The sequence below is a fragment of the Mesoplodon mirus genome, assembly GCF_964341445.2.
Source record: "Mesoplodon mirus genome assembly, chromosome: 17".
NCBI classification, from domain to species: Eukaryota; Metazoa; Chordata; class Mammalia; order Artiodactyla; family Ziphiidae; genus Mesoplodon; species Mesoplodon mirus.
In genome coordinates, this window is record NC_138993.1 from 45134289 (window position 1) to 45150440 (window position 16152).

Here is a 16152-nt window from a genome sequence, read left to right on the forward strand (position 1 = left end):
GCATTCCTTGAATAAATTAAATTATAATCTTTATCAATCCCCACATTATCTATTGTAAACTGGCCAACAGAATTAGTCACAGCATTAATGTTCTTGGTTCTTCCTGATATGCTGCAATGCCCCCATAGAGGAAATGCTTTCTCCTTCCTACATCATGGCCTTGGTCACAAACTGGCATTGCTTTTGCAATGCATATGATTAGCCTAAGAAATGCCAGCTTTTGTAACCAATAGACCCCCAAAATGTACATCTCAAACAGTAGTTTATTTTTTTTTCTCATATAACAATTCAAATGGTGTGTTTAGGACAAGCAAGCAGGTTTCCTACATGCGTGATTCATGCACCTGTGGCTCCAGCACTCTCAGGGAATTAATATAAGCAGAGGGAGGTGATCAAGGAAACTCCCCCTGGCAGGGAAGTTGCCTTACAATGCCTGCCCAGAAACATTTCATTATTACTAACAGACAGAGACTTCTTTGGGTCCACAACTTTCTCTTTCCTGAAAAATAGTTTTAGTTGTATTTTCTTGTCCCTGGTTGACATTTGAGAGTATAGAGGGACTGAAGAGTATAATGTTGGGAGTAGATAACAAATCTTTAAATTAACTTAAGAGAACCCATATTCAGATCTCTTGGAGAAAAGTGTGATGCTTGACACTGAACTGCATTCATAGAATCAATGCAATTTTTGATTGTGTACTTTGGAGAAAGGATGAGTATTTTCTGTCTATGGAAAGTATAGTTTGTGCAGATATTTGTGAGCAACTGTGACAGAGATTGTTAAATCTCTATCAAGATCAGCATTTCTCCCTTCTTCCTGGAACACAGCTATATTATATTTCCCAGTTCCCCTGTATTAAATGTGGCCATGATGTTGCCAGTGAAATATGAGTGGAAGAAATTTGTGTCTATGTTGGCCAAAAATTTGGAAGAGTCACAAGATGAAAGGATACTAAGTTTTCTAAAAAATTATATGGAGGAAAGCTTCTCACCCATCAGCTACACCAACTTTAACTACATAACTGGAAAATAAAATTCCATTGTATTAAGTCACTCAGATTTTGTGACTTATAAATGCTAGCTTACCTAAAGTAAAACATGTACCAATAACAGACATGGAAACATAACTCTAAGAAGTTGTAAAGGATATTACTAGTGAAGTGTATTAAGAATTAGGCTAAGAGTTAGGGTCCAAGTTGGATAGAAAGGGAAAAAATATTCATTATCTCATTTTTACATTTCTTCAGTGAGTTCTATTAACTAAATTGTATAACAAAGTCTTTAACATAGCCATTAAAACTTTCCTGATTCATACTTCTTGGAATCCAGTGGTTAGGACTCCATGCTTGCAATACAAGGGGTGCGGGGTCAATCCCTGGTTGGGGAACCAAGATCCCACATGCCCTGCGGTGTGGCCAAAAAATAAAATTTAAAATAAAAAAAGCTTTCCTGATTTGACTCCTGCTTAACTCTACAGTCTCTTCCTGCCTCACAATTTTATTAGTTATAATCTGACCACACTAGACTTTATTTTCAATTACTTGAATGTGACATGGTCCTCACACACCATATATTACAGCATTAATAGATATTTTCTTGCCTGAAATGTAATATATTTAATTTCCCCAATCACTACTCAAACTTCAGGTTCTAACTTACTGTTACTTCCTCCAGGAATGTAATAATAATCCCCAGGTTATTAGACTAGAGCAGATCCCTATGATATAAGATATCACAGCACCTGCTCTGCATTCTTCCATTTAAAAAGTACTTACTAACTTTCTCCCATGCACCAGGCATAGTGTTTGTGTTTGGGGATACTTGAGGATATGATGTAACAGATATGGTGCCCACTTTCCTGGGACTTATGAGAAGGTAATGTTAAAAGACTCATACAAAAGATATTAATTTTAGACAGATATTTTGATCTGAAGGAAAGTTATAAGAGAACTTGTAAACTAAATTGGCATTTAAAGATGTTTTCACAGAGGAAATATTAATGGAGATGAAATTAGGATGAGGAATATTTAAGTAACGTGGTACAGTGCAGGTAAGAGTCTATCTCCTTGTGGCACATCTATTTTGCTTGTCTAGCACCTGTGTTCCTGAGCTGGGATTGATAATAAAATACATGAGATACAATAGATTTCACCCAACACCGATTTATTTTGCTTTAAGAGAGATAACAGGGTAGGCAAACATACAAATTTCATGACAAAGGCATAGTAGCGGCCTCATGACACTCAGGAACTCTACACTGGGGATGCTTACAGTGCCAAAGAGTAAGAATAAGTGAGTGCAAGCCACCTCATGATAGGGAATCAATAAGTCATGAGTCCCATTGGATTTTATGTTCTACTGGTCCTATATCCCTCAGAGATAATGTGAATAGAATCCATTCTCCAGTGCAGATGCATCTCATTAATAACAGGTACTGGTTTTGCAATAAATTGCAAGTAAGGTAAAGGTGTTTACTTCTGTACATAGTATTCTCAATCAGATTCTCATTTATCAAGGATCCCGTTTCTTGTCTATTGATGCCTTGATTTCATGTTACATTGAAGGTTAGCTCAAGAGTCATATCCTCGGGCTTCCATGAAGCTAGAGAAATGGCCTCAAAACCAGTTGTTAGCACTTGACTTCTACCTTGACAGAGTCTGTCAACAATATGGGAAGACCTTGGTATTGGCAGAAGGAGTGGGAAGCAGACATGTTATATATTTCTAGAAATCAGAATGAATTCCTAGAGCCCAGATGGCAAAGTGGAATAAGTGAAGTGGCACAAGAGAAGACTAAAAAGATAAATATGGTTGTGATCACAAAAGTCATCCTCGCCTGTGTTAAGGAATTTATTCAATGAAAAATGGAAAGTCACTGAAGGATATAATGTGTGTGGTGTCTAATGGTCAGCTTTGATTTTGAAAATTTAAGTCCAGCTGCAGCATAGGTACTTAGATGAAGAGAGGAAATGCCAGGCTACAGGGACAATCTAAGCAAATGTTATTGTTAGGTAAAACTATGGTAATGGATGTGGTGATGGAGAGACGTGTAAATTTAGGAGATAGTTAAAAGGTAAAATTGACAGGACTTGCTGAGATATTGGGTATTCAATAGAAGAGGTATGTGTTAGGAGTTAGTTCTAATTGGATATTTTGTGTTGTCACTCACTGGTTTAGAAGAGCACCAGAAAACCAGTGTTGGGACGAAAATCATGGTTTTTGTCTTAGACTTGTTAGGTTTGAGATGTCTTTGAGAAATCCAAGTAGAAATATCCATTAGCCAGGAGATATCCATTTCTGGAGCTCAGAGGATTACTATGTAATGAGACTATGGCTTTGGAAGCTATGAACCCATAGATAATAATTGAAACCATGGGCATGGATGAAATTGCCTAGAGAGTATCTAGAAGAGAGGAAAATATGGAATAAAATCTAGCTTCTCAGATCTCCACTATGTACTGGTCAGGTTACAGAGAATGAATCTGCAAAGAAATGTGCAATGTTGTAGTCATGAAGAATTAGGGAAACCTGTAGAGTATAGTGTCAAAGTAACCAAGAGAAGAGACTACTTTACAAAAAAAATAGTTGAAGCCTGAGTAATATACTCAGGATTTAGAGTTATGGAAGTAATCAGTGGCCCTAGTGAGAACTGATTCAATGGAGTGATACAGTAGAAGCCAGTTTTGTCTAGAGGCTGGTGAGTGAAAGAGCCAACTCTTCAGAGTGGTTTGGCTATACAAGGGGGAAAAAGCAGGAAGCTGGAAGAGTATAACACAACAAGATATAACCTTTTTTATTATTAATTAATTTATTTATTTTTGCTGTGTTGGGTCTTCGTTTCTGTGCGAGGGTTTTCTCTAGTTGTGGCAAGGGGGGGCACTCCTCATCATGGTGCACGGGCCTCTCATCATCACGGCCTCCAATATATAACTTTTTAAATTATAAATATAATGGATTTGTGAAGTTCTTGAGCAGGAAAGAGGAGCTAAAAGAACATTTAAAGTTCATTAAAAGACTGAGAGTAAGTTTCTATTTGACTAGAGACCACTCTGGATGGCCCTAAGAGTCTATTTCCTACACTCTTTGGTTTCTCAACAGAGATTTGGCTCAGTTGATCTAAGCCAGTCTGCAGAGAGTCAGGGCCTTGAACTGATTTCATCATTCCTGGCAGGCATGATAAGCACAATAAATCTACAAGATCCTTAGTGGTGTTTCTGGGTATGGATACTCCTTGATGATAGATATCTTTTATTCAAGTGTCCTCTAACCTCTTAGGCTCATCTATAAGTATATAAAACAATGGAGTAAGGGTGGGAGAGAGGCTGGTCCCTTCTGGGATTGCCCCTCCCTTCATCACATTCCATCTCTAGGCTGCTGGTTAAGGCAGGCCTCCTCTGCTGGAACCTTGGCCCTGACATGTAGAATATCTATGCCTTGTTTATGCTATGGAGTAATGGAACTTCACAGGACTGTGTGCATCCTGCTACTTCTGTGCATATACGTTTTTTTTCCCCTAATAAATTCTATGTTCTATTCATAGCACTAGAGTTATGTATCTGTGACCCTCTCACAGGACAGTATTTCAGAATTTAACTGCAGCAGATAAAATAGTCAAATCATCTGCCTATGACTAAATCTTATAAAGTCTTCAAGTCTTTCTGAGGATTGAGAAAATGAAAAATTTTACATTTTTAGCCAAAAAACAACCAAAAAGTCAATCAAGCAAAATCGGTTCCATTGACCACTTGCTGCCTACAAATTACCCACAGGAAAATAAAAAAAAATCTCAAGATATTCTAGAACACCTTAACCACATCTGTAACATAATTTATATACTTTCACAAAGTCTGTATGCAAGTTTGTATAAGGCTCCACCAACTTTAAAGTTTTCTTTCTTCTGGGTTAGCAAAATTACCTAAGTTCCTTTTAGTTCTAGAAGGATACCTTTTTGGTTGCTAATAACATATATAAGAAATCATAAGGATTCATTAAACTTTAAGAGAAAATACCTGACTTATTTTTATTGTATTTTCCCCTCTTTTATCAGAAGCTCTAAAAGGTGGGTGATAACATGTTATTGAAGTAATGTATAATATCATTTTTTTGTCAGAGCAATACTGGTAGCCATTGAATGTTTCCACAGTCATAGCCATTGAGTGAAAACATGAATTTCCTTAATATGTCCCAAATATTCAACTATAAGCAATGAAATATGTTCCTTTTGATCAAATGCCAACTATGTATTTAGGAATTTGTTATGAAAGCTGTTAATTGGTATATGATCAGACAGAAATTGCTTTTAAAATAATCCTTGACATTTCTGTCATAAATCATCATGTCACATTCAGCTCTATCATGGTAGTTTATAAGAAAAGAGCATAAACATGATGCAATTTGTCAATAAAATCTAACACAATAGAGTACCATATGATATGTCATAAGATTGAAGAAGGAAATCCACAACTTCAGGTTAAAGAGTGATGGCCAATTGCCATAAGAACTTAACCTGACTTTTCTGTGACAATAACAATTCTTAATGCTGAATTAAATGAAAACATACTTTAGTAAATATTTTACTTTCTTCAAGTGGAATAAGTAGAAGGCTTTTTCTCTCTTCCCCAAAATAAGAAAATTTAATTGCATATATCTTATTAATCAAAATATTCTAAAATAGACATTGAGAATACAGTGTGTACAGAAACGCATAAAGTGTTTTATGCTAGACGCCTGATGAAAAAATATGTTTCTCAAGGATGTTCGATTTTATCTAATTTTATAGGTGTGCTCATGAGGATGTGGGGAAGTCAATTATCACACGGAATTACAGAAAGAATTATTTCAATCCTTTCATAGTTGAAGGTAAAATGTTGTATGTTTTATCTATTTGTCTAGCTTTACTGAATATATTATTCTTTCCTTCTCTTTCTGGCTTAAATGAAGAGCTAACCTCAAATTGTATAAAGAATACTGGCTTGTGAATGCACCAGATGTTTGATGCAATATGTAAAACCTGTCACGCAAAGTAGGAGAAAAGTTACTTTTAAAAGAATATTTGAGTATATAACTCTGATTCATCTGCTTTTTTTCAGATCATACACAGACTTCTATATAAATTATAAAAGGTGGTTCCATAGATGAAAGCTGTTTGTAATTTGTAGAGACTATTTTCTTGTCAACTTTCTCATAGCAGTTTCATTATTAGGCAAACCAATTAAGTGTGCCCAGAGTAAGCCACATATGCTAAGTACACAATTTGTATAAAATTCTAATCTGTTCATTACCTTTATACCAGTAAATTTTTCCCTGACTTGGGGTAGTGGGTTCATTTTTTTAATAAGAATTTTGTGTTAAAAATGGCATGTTGAAATGCCTGACATGAGAATTCTCAAACTGTCTTAACTAGATTTCAGCACTTAATAAGCTGTAAACTGCTGAAGCTATTTGCAGATGAAGTCTCATTTTTGTCCATCAGCAGGGGGCTGGAAGCATAATTAATTGAGTGAAAGTTAAAAGACGGACAGCACGGTTACATTTATGCAAATATTGCAGCAGAACATCTAACGAAAGAGAAAAATAGCTTGAAACCAATTGGTTTGGTTTTGGACCAAAATCCACAGGGTCCATTTAAACATTGCAGACTGTGCATCTGACAGTTAAGGCTTGTAGTGTTTTTTAATACTAGCTGTGATGGTAGGAATAGCAGGCAAAAAGTTGAAGTCCAGAGAGACAATTCTATTTCTGTTTCATCTTTTTTACCTCTCATGAATGTTAAAATATCCTTGCAAAAAATCAAATATCAAATGATGCATGTGTGTGCAACCATATGCCAGGCTCTGTTGTTTGTTTCTTTTATTCATATCCCAGGCATATGTATCCTTGAACACCAAAGGTTCCACTTAATTAAAGTTAGTTAAAAGCGTAGACCACAGAGATCAGGACAGCTGCTTGAGATATTAACCTGGTTGCTGTTTGGAGACAGCATAAAGCCTTTCCTGGTATTCTGTCTCCTATCACATATTTTGGTGGGGCTTTTCCCAGTAGCTGTTTGCCTCAGAAGACCACTGACTTGTCCTTAAATGGTTGGGAAACATTAGCTTCTCCAATGACCAAAGGAAATTTCAAATTGAAATTTTGCATATTACTCATTTATATGGTTTTCCTCATGACTGTAAGGACGTGCATGACTAACTTAGTGATTGATTTTGAACTCTTTGCTTGTGTGTTTGATTTGTTGGCTATTCAGCAAGACACTGCTTCCCACAGAGAAATTCCTTAAGATCTCTTTTGTTTTTTCTTCTCATACTTCTGTTCTTAGGGCAGGCCTCATTTGGGTAGCTGAGGTTTAATTCTCTCCTTTATTTTTCTTTTTTCAATGCTACAGAAGTTGGATTTGTTAGCAAAACAAGAATGGGTTCTATGTGTGTGTCATAGAATTCTGCGTGTGCCTCTCTTTGGAGAATTAGAAAAACACAACTTTTAGAAACATTTCAAAATATCATTTTCTTCAGTTAGAAATATCACTAATCTTTCTATTAAAAGTTTTATGAAAAAGTGTTTAATCCTAAAAATGAATAGAATACAAAATTTTTGAGGCCTATCAGGAGATGGTGTTAAATATAAAAACAAATTAAAACCCCCAAAAAAACTAACACAAAAAAATGTCCATGGCATGTTGCTAGTGAATTATTGTAAAATGTTTTTTAAATAACCTAAATTCAAAGGTTGGTAAGAGTTAAAATATGAGAGCATAGAAAACTTCAAGTAAGTGAATTCACATGGAGGCCATCCAGATTTAACTGAACTTCCTATATTATTTTTGTCTTATGAAATTCTACTCCTTATTATAAAATGTATTGCTATATAATTCTGTTTCATTTAAGGTAAGACATTAAGCCCATGGTGAAAATATTTTTTATATATTGTCATATTTTTCATAAAAATATTTTTAATTAATCCTCAGAAGTTTAATTTCAAATATGGAATATGACTGCATAATTTCCAGTGTTATCAACCACTTTAAATTTCTAAAAATTATGACCCTTTATAAGCATATAGCTATCGTATACATTGTTTTTTGCAATCTAAACACTGAAAATATTTTAGGATTTATATTCTGAAGAATGACACTGCACAATATTTATCAATAATCCCTTTCAAATGTTAACATAAACTGTTGTAAAAGTTTTAATATGATCATGCTTAGCAAAAACAAGTTCATTATATGTATATATAAAATAAATATATATACATATATAAAAACTATTTTATATATATATATATATATATATATATATATATATATGTATGTAACTAAATATAAAATAGATACAGGACTTCCCTGGTGGTGCAGTTGTTGAGAGTCCGCTTGCCGATGCAAGGAACACGGGTTCGTGCCCCGGTCTGGGAAAATCTCACATGCCATGGAACAGCTAGGCCCGTGAGCCATGGCTGCTGAGCCTGTGCATCCGGAGCCGGTCTCCACAATGGGAAAAGCCACAACAGTGAGAGGCCTGCGTATTGCCAAAAAAAAAAAAAAAAAAAAGATACAATTCTAAGAAGTTTTTGTTTGCTTTATTTCATTATGTAAGTGGGGAATCAGGAAAATATTTCTAAGGAAAGAATCCTCAGTTTAAGACAAATATTTATCCAAACAAAAACAATTTTTCGAGCAGAAGCAAAAGAACTACAATCCTGCAGCCTGTGGAACAAAAATCACATTCACAGAAAGATAGACAAGATGAAAAGGCAGAGGGCTATGTACCAGATGAAGGAACAAGATAAAACCCTTGAAAAACAACTAAATGAAGTGGAGATAGGCAAACTTCCAGAAAAAGAATTGAGAATAATGATAGTGAAGACGATTTAGGACCATGGAAAAAGGATGGAGGCAAAGATCAAGAAGATGTAGAAATGTTTAACAAAGACCTAGAAGAATTAAAGAGCAAACACCTAGAAGAATTAAAGGACAAACAAACAGAGATGAACAAAACAATAACAGAAATGAAAAATACAGTAGAATGAATCAATAGCAGAATAACTGAGGCAGAAGAATGGATAAGTGACCTGGAACACAGAATGGTGGAATTCACTTCCGTGGAACAGAATGAAGAAAAGAGAATGAAAAGAAATGAAGACAGCCTAAGGGACCTCTGGGACAACATTAAATGCAACAACATTCACATTATACAGGTCCCAGAAGGAGAAGAGAGAGAGAAAGGCCCTGAGAAAATATTTGAAAAGATTATAGTCGAAAAATTCCCTAACATGGGAAAGGAAATAAACACCCAAGTCCAGGAAGCGCAGAGAGTCTCAGGAAGGATAAACACAAGGAGAAACATGCCAAGACACATAGTAAGCAAACTGAAATAAATTAAAGACAAAGAAAAATTATTGAAAGCATCAAGGGAAAAATGACAAATAACATACAAGGGAACTCCCATAAGGTTAACAGCTGATTTCTCAGCAGAAATTCTACAAGCCAGAAGGGAGTGGCATGATAAACTGATGAAAGGGAAGAATCTACAACCAAGATTACCCTACCTGGCAAGGATCTCATTCAGATTCTACAGAGAAATTAAAACCTTTACAGACAAACAAAAGCTAAAAGAATTCAGCACCACCAATCAAGCTCTAAAACAAATGGTTAAGGAACTTCTCTAAGCAGGAAACACAAGAGAAGAAAGGGACCTACACAAACAAACACACACAAAAAATAAGAAAATGGTAATAGGAAGATACATATAGATAATTACCTTAAATGTAAATGGATTAAATGCTCCAACCAAAAGACACAGACCAAGTGAATGGATACAAAAACAAGACCATATATATGCTGTCTACAAGAGACCCATTTTAGACCTAGGGACACATACAGACTGAAAGTAAGGGGATGGAAAAAGATATCCCATGCAAATGGAAATCAAAAGAAAGCTGGAGTAGCAATATTCATATCAGATAAAATTGATTTAAAATAAAGAATGTTAGAAGAGACAAGGATGGACACTACATAATGATCAAGGGATTACTCCAAGAAGAACATATAACAATTATAAATATATATGCACCCAACATAAGAGCACCTCAATACATAAGGCAACTGCTAACAGCTCTAAAAGAGGAAATTGACAGTAACACAGTAATAGTTGGGGACTTTAACACCTCAATTACACCAATGGACAGATCATCCAAACAGAAAATTAATAAAGAAACACAAGCTTTAAATGACACAATAGACCAGATAGATTTAATTGATATTTATAGGACATTCCATCAAAAAACAGCAGATTACTCTTTCTTCTCAAGTGCACATGGAACATTCTCCAGGATAGACCACATCTTGGGTCACAAATCAAGCCTCAGTAAAATTAAGAAAATTGAAATCACATCAAGCATCTTTTCAGACCACAATGCTGAGATTAGAAATCAATTACAGGGGGAAAAAAAACTTAAGAAACACAAACACATGGAGGCCAAACAATATGTTATTAAATAACGAAGAGATCACTGAAGAAATCAAAGAGGAAATCAAAAAATACCTTGGGAAAAATTACAGTGAAAACACGACAACTTGAAACCTATGGGATTCACCAAAAGCAGTTCTAAGAGGGAAGTTTATAGCAATACAAGCCTACCTCAAGAAACAGGAAAAATCTCAAATAAACAATCTACACTTACACCTAAAGTAACTAGATAAGGAAGATCAAACAAAATCCAAAGTTAGTAGAAGGAAAGAAATCATAATGATCACAGCACAAATAAATGAAATAAAAACAAAGAAAATAATAGCAAATATCAATAAAAGAAAAAGCTGTTTCTTTGAGAAGATAAATAATTTGATAAACCATTAGCCAGACTCATCAAGAAAAAGAGTTTATTTTAAAGCAATAAAATTAGAAGTTACAACAGACACCACAGAAATAAAAGGCATCCTTAGAGACTACTACAAGTAACTCTATGCCAATAAAATGGACAGCCTGGAAGAAATAGACAAATCATTAGACAGTTGTAACCTTCCAAGACTGAACCAGGAAGAAATAGAAAATATGAACAGACCAATCGTAAGCACTGAAATTGAAACTGTGATTTAAAATCTTCCAACAAATGGAGGCCCAGGACCAGATGGTTTCAGAGGTGAATGCTATCAAACATCTAGAGAAGAGCTAACACCATCCTTCTCAAACTCTTCCAAAAAATTGCAGAGGAAGGAACACTCTCAAACTCATGCTATGAGGTCACCATCACCCTGATACTAAAACCAGACAAAGATACTACAAAGATACTACAAAAAAAGAAAATTACAGACCAATATCACTGATGAATTACAGACCAATATCACTGATGAACATAGATACAAAAATCCTCAGAAAAATACTAGCAAACGAATCCAATAACACATAAAAAGGATCATACACCATGAACAAGTGGGATTTATTCCAGGGATGCAAGGATTCTTCAATATATGCAAATCAACCAATGTGATACACTATATTAACAAATTGAAGAAGAAAAACCATATGATCATGTCAATAGATGCAGAAAAAGCTTTTGACAAAATTCTACAACCATTATGATAAAAACTCTCCAGAAAGTGGACAGAGAGGGAACCTACCTCAACTTAATAAAGGCCATATATGACAAACCCACAGCAAACATCATTCTCAATGGTGAAAAACTGAAAGCATTTCCTCCAAGATCAGGAACAAGACAAGGATGTCCACTATTGCCACTATTATTCAACATAGTTTGGAAGTCCTAGCCATGGTAATCAGAGAAGAAGAAGAAATAAAAGGAATGCAAACTGGAAAAGAAGAGTGAAACAGTCACTGTTTGCAGACGACATGATACTATACATTGAGAATCCTAAAAATCCCACCAGAAAACTACCAGAGCTAATCAGTGAATTTGGTAAAGTTGCAGGATACAAGATTAATGCCCAGACATCTCTTGCATTCCTATACATTAATGATGAAAAATCTGAAAGAGAAATTCGGGAAACACTCCCGTTTACCACTGCAATGAAAAGAATAAAATACCTAGGCATACACCTACCTAGGGAGACAAAACACCTGTATGCAGAAAACTATAAGACACTGATGAAAGAAACTAAAGATGATACAAAGAGATAGAGAGATATACCATGCTCTTGGATTGGAAGAATCAATATTGTGAAAATGACTATACTACCCAAAGCAATCTACAGATTCAATGCAATTCTTATCAAGTTAACAATGGCATTTTTTACAGAACAAGACCAGAAAATCTTAAAATTTGTATGGAGACACAAAAGACCCTGAATAGCCAAAGCAGTCTTGATGGAAAAAAATGGAGCTGGAGGAATCAGACTCCCTGACTTTGGACTATACTACAAAGCTACAGTAATCAAGACAATATGGTACTGGCACAAAAACAGAAATATAGATCAATGGACCTGAATGGAAAGCCCAGAGATAAACCCACACACCTATGGTCACCTTATTTTTGATAAAGGAGGCAAGAATATACAATGGAGAAAAGAGAGCCCCTTCAATAAGTGGTGCTGGGAAAATTGGACAGCTAAAGTAAAAGAATGAAATTAGAACACTCCCTAACACTATACACAAAAATAAACTCAAAATGGATTAGAGATCTAAATGTAAGACCAGACACTATAAAACTCTTAAAGGAAAGCTCAGGAATAACACTCTTTGAAATAAATCACAGCAAGATCTTTTTTGATCCACCTCCTAGATTGATGGAAATAAAAACAAAAATAAACAAATGGGACCTAATGAAACTTAAAAGCTTTTACAAAGCAAAGCAAACCACAGACAAGATGAAGAGACACCCCTCAGAATGGGAGAGAATATTTTCAGACGAATCAATGGATAAAGGAGTAATCTCCAAAATATATAAACAGCCAATGCAGCTCAATATTTAAACAATCAAAAAACCCAATCAAAAATGGGCAGAAGACCTAAATTGACATTTCTCCAAAGAAGACATACAGATGGCCAAGAAGCATATGAAAAGCTGCTCAACATCACTAACTATTAGAGAAAGCTAATCCAAACTACAATGAGGTATCACCTCACACTGGTTAGAATGAGCATCATCAGAAAACCTACAAAGAATAAATGCTGGAGAGGGTGTGGAGAAAAGGGAACGTTCTTGCCCTGTTGGTGGGAATGTAACCTGATACAGCCACTATGGAGAACAATATGGAGGTTCCTTAAAAAACTATAAATAGAATCACCATATGACCCAGCAATCCCACTACTGGGCACATACCCAGAGAAAACCATAATTCAAAAAGACACATGCACCCCAATGTTTATTGCAGCACTATTTACAATAGCCAGGTCATGGAAGCAACCTAAATGCCCATCGACAGACAAATGGATAAAGAAGATATGGCACATATATACAATGGAATATGACTCAGCCATTAAAAGGAACGAAATTGGGTCATTTGTAGAGACATGGATGGATCTGGAGACTGTCATACAGAGTGAAGTAAGTCAGAAAGAGAAAAACAAATATCACATATTAACACATATATGTGGAACCTAGAAAAATGGTACAGATGCACTGATTTGAAGGGCAGAAATAGAGGCACAGATATAGAGAACAAGTTTATGGACACCAAGAGGGGGAAGTGGTCGAGGGTGGGGGTGGTTGTGGGATGAATTGGGAGATTAGGATTGACATATATACACTAATATGTATCGAATGGATAACTAATAAGAACCTGCTGTATAAAAAAATAAATAAAATTCTAAAATTAAAAAAAAGAATTTTTCACTATCCTTGTTATTACCATGCTTTTATATACATTTTGTAAGTGAAATTCTCTTAATAAAGGCACAAGTTTGTTGTTGTTGTTTAGTGTAGGCTTTACGTCAATAATAATTTTATCTTTATTCTGGTAAAGGAGAGCTGACTTTGATTTAAGACACTCCTGAATTTAACATCATTCCAAAATGTTTGAGCTGCATTATTTAAAATAGCCCTTTCCATTAATGCAGAGTTTTAATGTTCCATAATGTGAATGTTTCATTACACACACATGCACACACACAAACACACAAACACAAGTTGTCTATGTTGATGTAGAACTATTCTTTGGTTGAGAAATGAAAAACACTATGTTTGTTTTTTTCCAAAGGATAAATACTCTTTCTCACCAGAAAATATTAGAAAGGATCATCTACTTTGTTATTATTTTAACATTTTTCTTTACATTTCTATGTGTTCTGAATTAACTTACACAAAAATTCTTCTCTTGATTATAAAAGAGAAATTATAATAGCAAATGAGAATTTTATGCTAAATAAATTCAGAAAACATTTATCTTAAAACTATAAACCTAAACATTTGAAGAGAAAATATGTATTTTGTCTGCTAACTAGTTCAAACAATAAACAATTTTATGCTAAACTAAAGTAATGAAAGCCATACCTTTTGTTCTTTGTTTTCAAATATGACAGAATTTGAAAAGATAAAGAAAAAAGGTATACAGTTTTAGAATCTCTAGGTAGTAATTACTTAGCATATATGTTACTCTTGACTCATAGTAAATTTTCTAGCTAAGGAAAAGGAAACAAAAGTAAAGAAAAAAGTTAAGCAACATCTGTCTTTTAGTACACATCCCTCTGGAATAAGTACCAGTTAAGACTACTAAAGAAGAGTGGCAATAAAATTTCTGCTGGTTGTGAGTTAGTCAAGCTTGTAACCCCCTTTTCTTGGAAACCTCATGAAAAATGAACATGATAAACACAAAACCACTTCTAACAGAGTTGTTTCCCAAATTTACTCTACCAAGTTAGACTATGAAATGATATAGACAGTATAGGATTTAATACTACACTTATGGGAACAATTAGATTTCTGCTAGTATTTACTTTATTTAAGCTAGAGTGTTTCCAGGAGCAAATCTGAATGAAAGGTCCAAGCACTAAGGAAGAATTTTTTTTTGCTTTTTTACTTATATTATTCAGCTTATTCAACCATCTCTAATTGATTTGTTCAAACATTGTCATTAATAGGGGAGCGACTGTAAAACTTAAGAATAAAACTATGTCACATAAGTCTCCAAATTTGCTTTCCCAGGAAGTTAAAGAGTGTAGACATAGTAATCCATTTTATAGTGTTTATAATGTCTCAGATATAGAAAGAATTGTCTATACTTCAGAAAGAATAAATCCTTTTTATTGGAAAGTGTGAGTCAATGACTACAAAAATTTAGCATTCCTTTTTTTTTTTCTGGTAGAAGCATGTATAATGGAACAAGGGAAGAGCAAAACATATTTGCATATTGATCAGTTTCTTTTTTTAATACAAGAGAAATATGTCTTAAATAAATAAAATAATAATGATACTAAGATGAAATTCTTACATATTTAGCACACATCAAACTTTGTGTGTTCTAAGTTTATTTTCTCATTTAATAGTAGTTTTACAAATGAGAAAACTGAAGCAGAAACAGGTTAAGCTATTAGGTTTAAGGTAACATACCTAAGAGGAGGAAGAGGCAGGATTTGAACTCAGATCTGTTGGACCTCAAACTTAAAGCTCTTAAATATATTAAGAGCTACCAATGGCATGTTTCTAATGGAAAATTAAATATCATCATTTTGTTTGGGCATAAAGGGCAGTTTCCTATATTTTAGATATTTTTAAGAAGTTCTTATTTCTTCTTCCCTACTGACCAAAATTATGCTGTAAGGATATTGGCCATTGGAGTTTTGCTCTGACCATGGTACATATTAGATGAATGGTTTTGAGTAAATGATTAATATTTGATTTTCATAGAGGTTATGACATTTTAGGGAAACTAAAATGGCTACATATATATTGATTAGAGTCTCTCAGTATAGAAGCATATTTTACTTTTATAGGTGTTTGACTAGAGTGAGGCAGGCAGAAACCAAGATGCATGCCTTCATTGAACTTGTGGTCTAATGTTAGAAGGCAGAAAGTGTTATTGAAATCCATGCATCCAAAGAGACAGGAATCTAAATCCAGAGTCGCAGATTCTCCAACCATAAGGAAACATACTAAGAGGTAGATCCTAAAAAATACTAGGTCCCACCTTTTGTAGAGCATATTAATGATTTGTTACTCTTTATACCAATATGCCACTCATGCTTTCAAGGAACTGGCTAAAGACAGGAAGA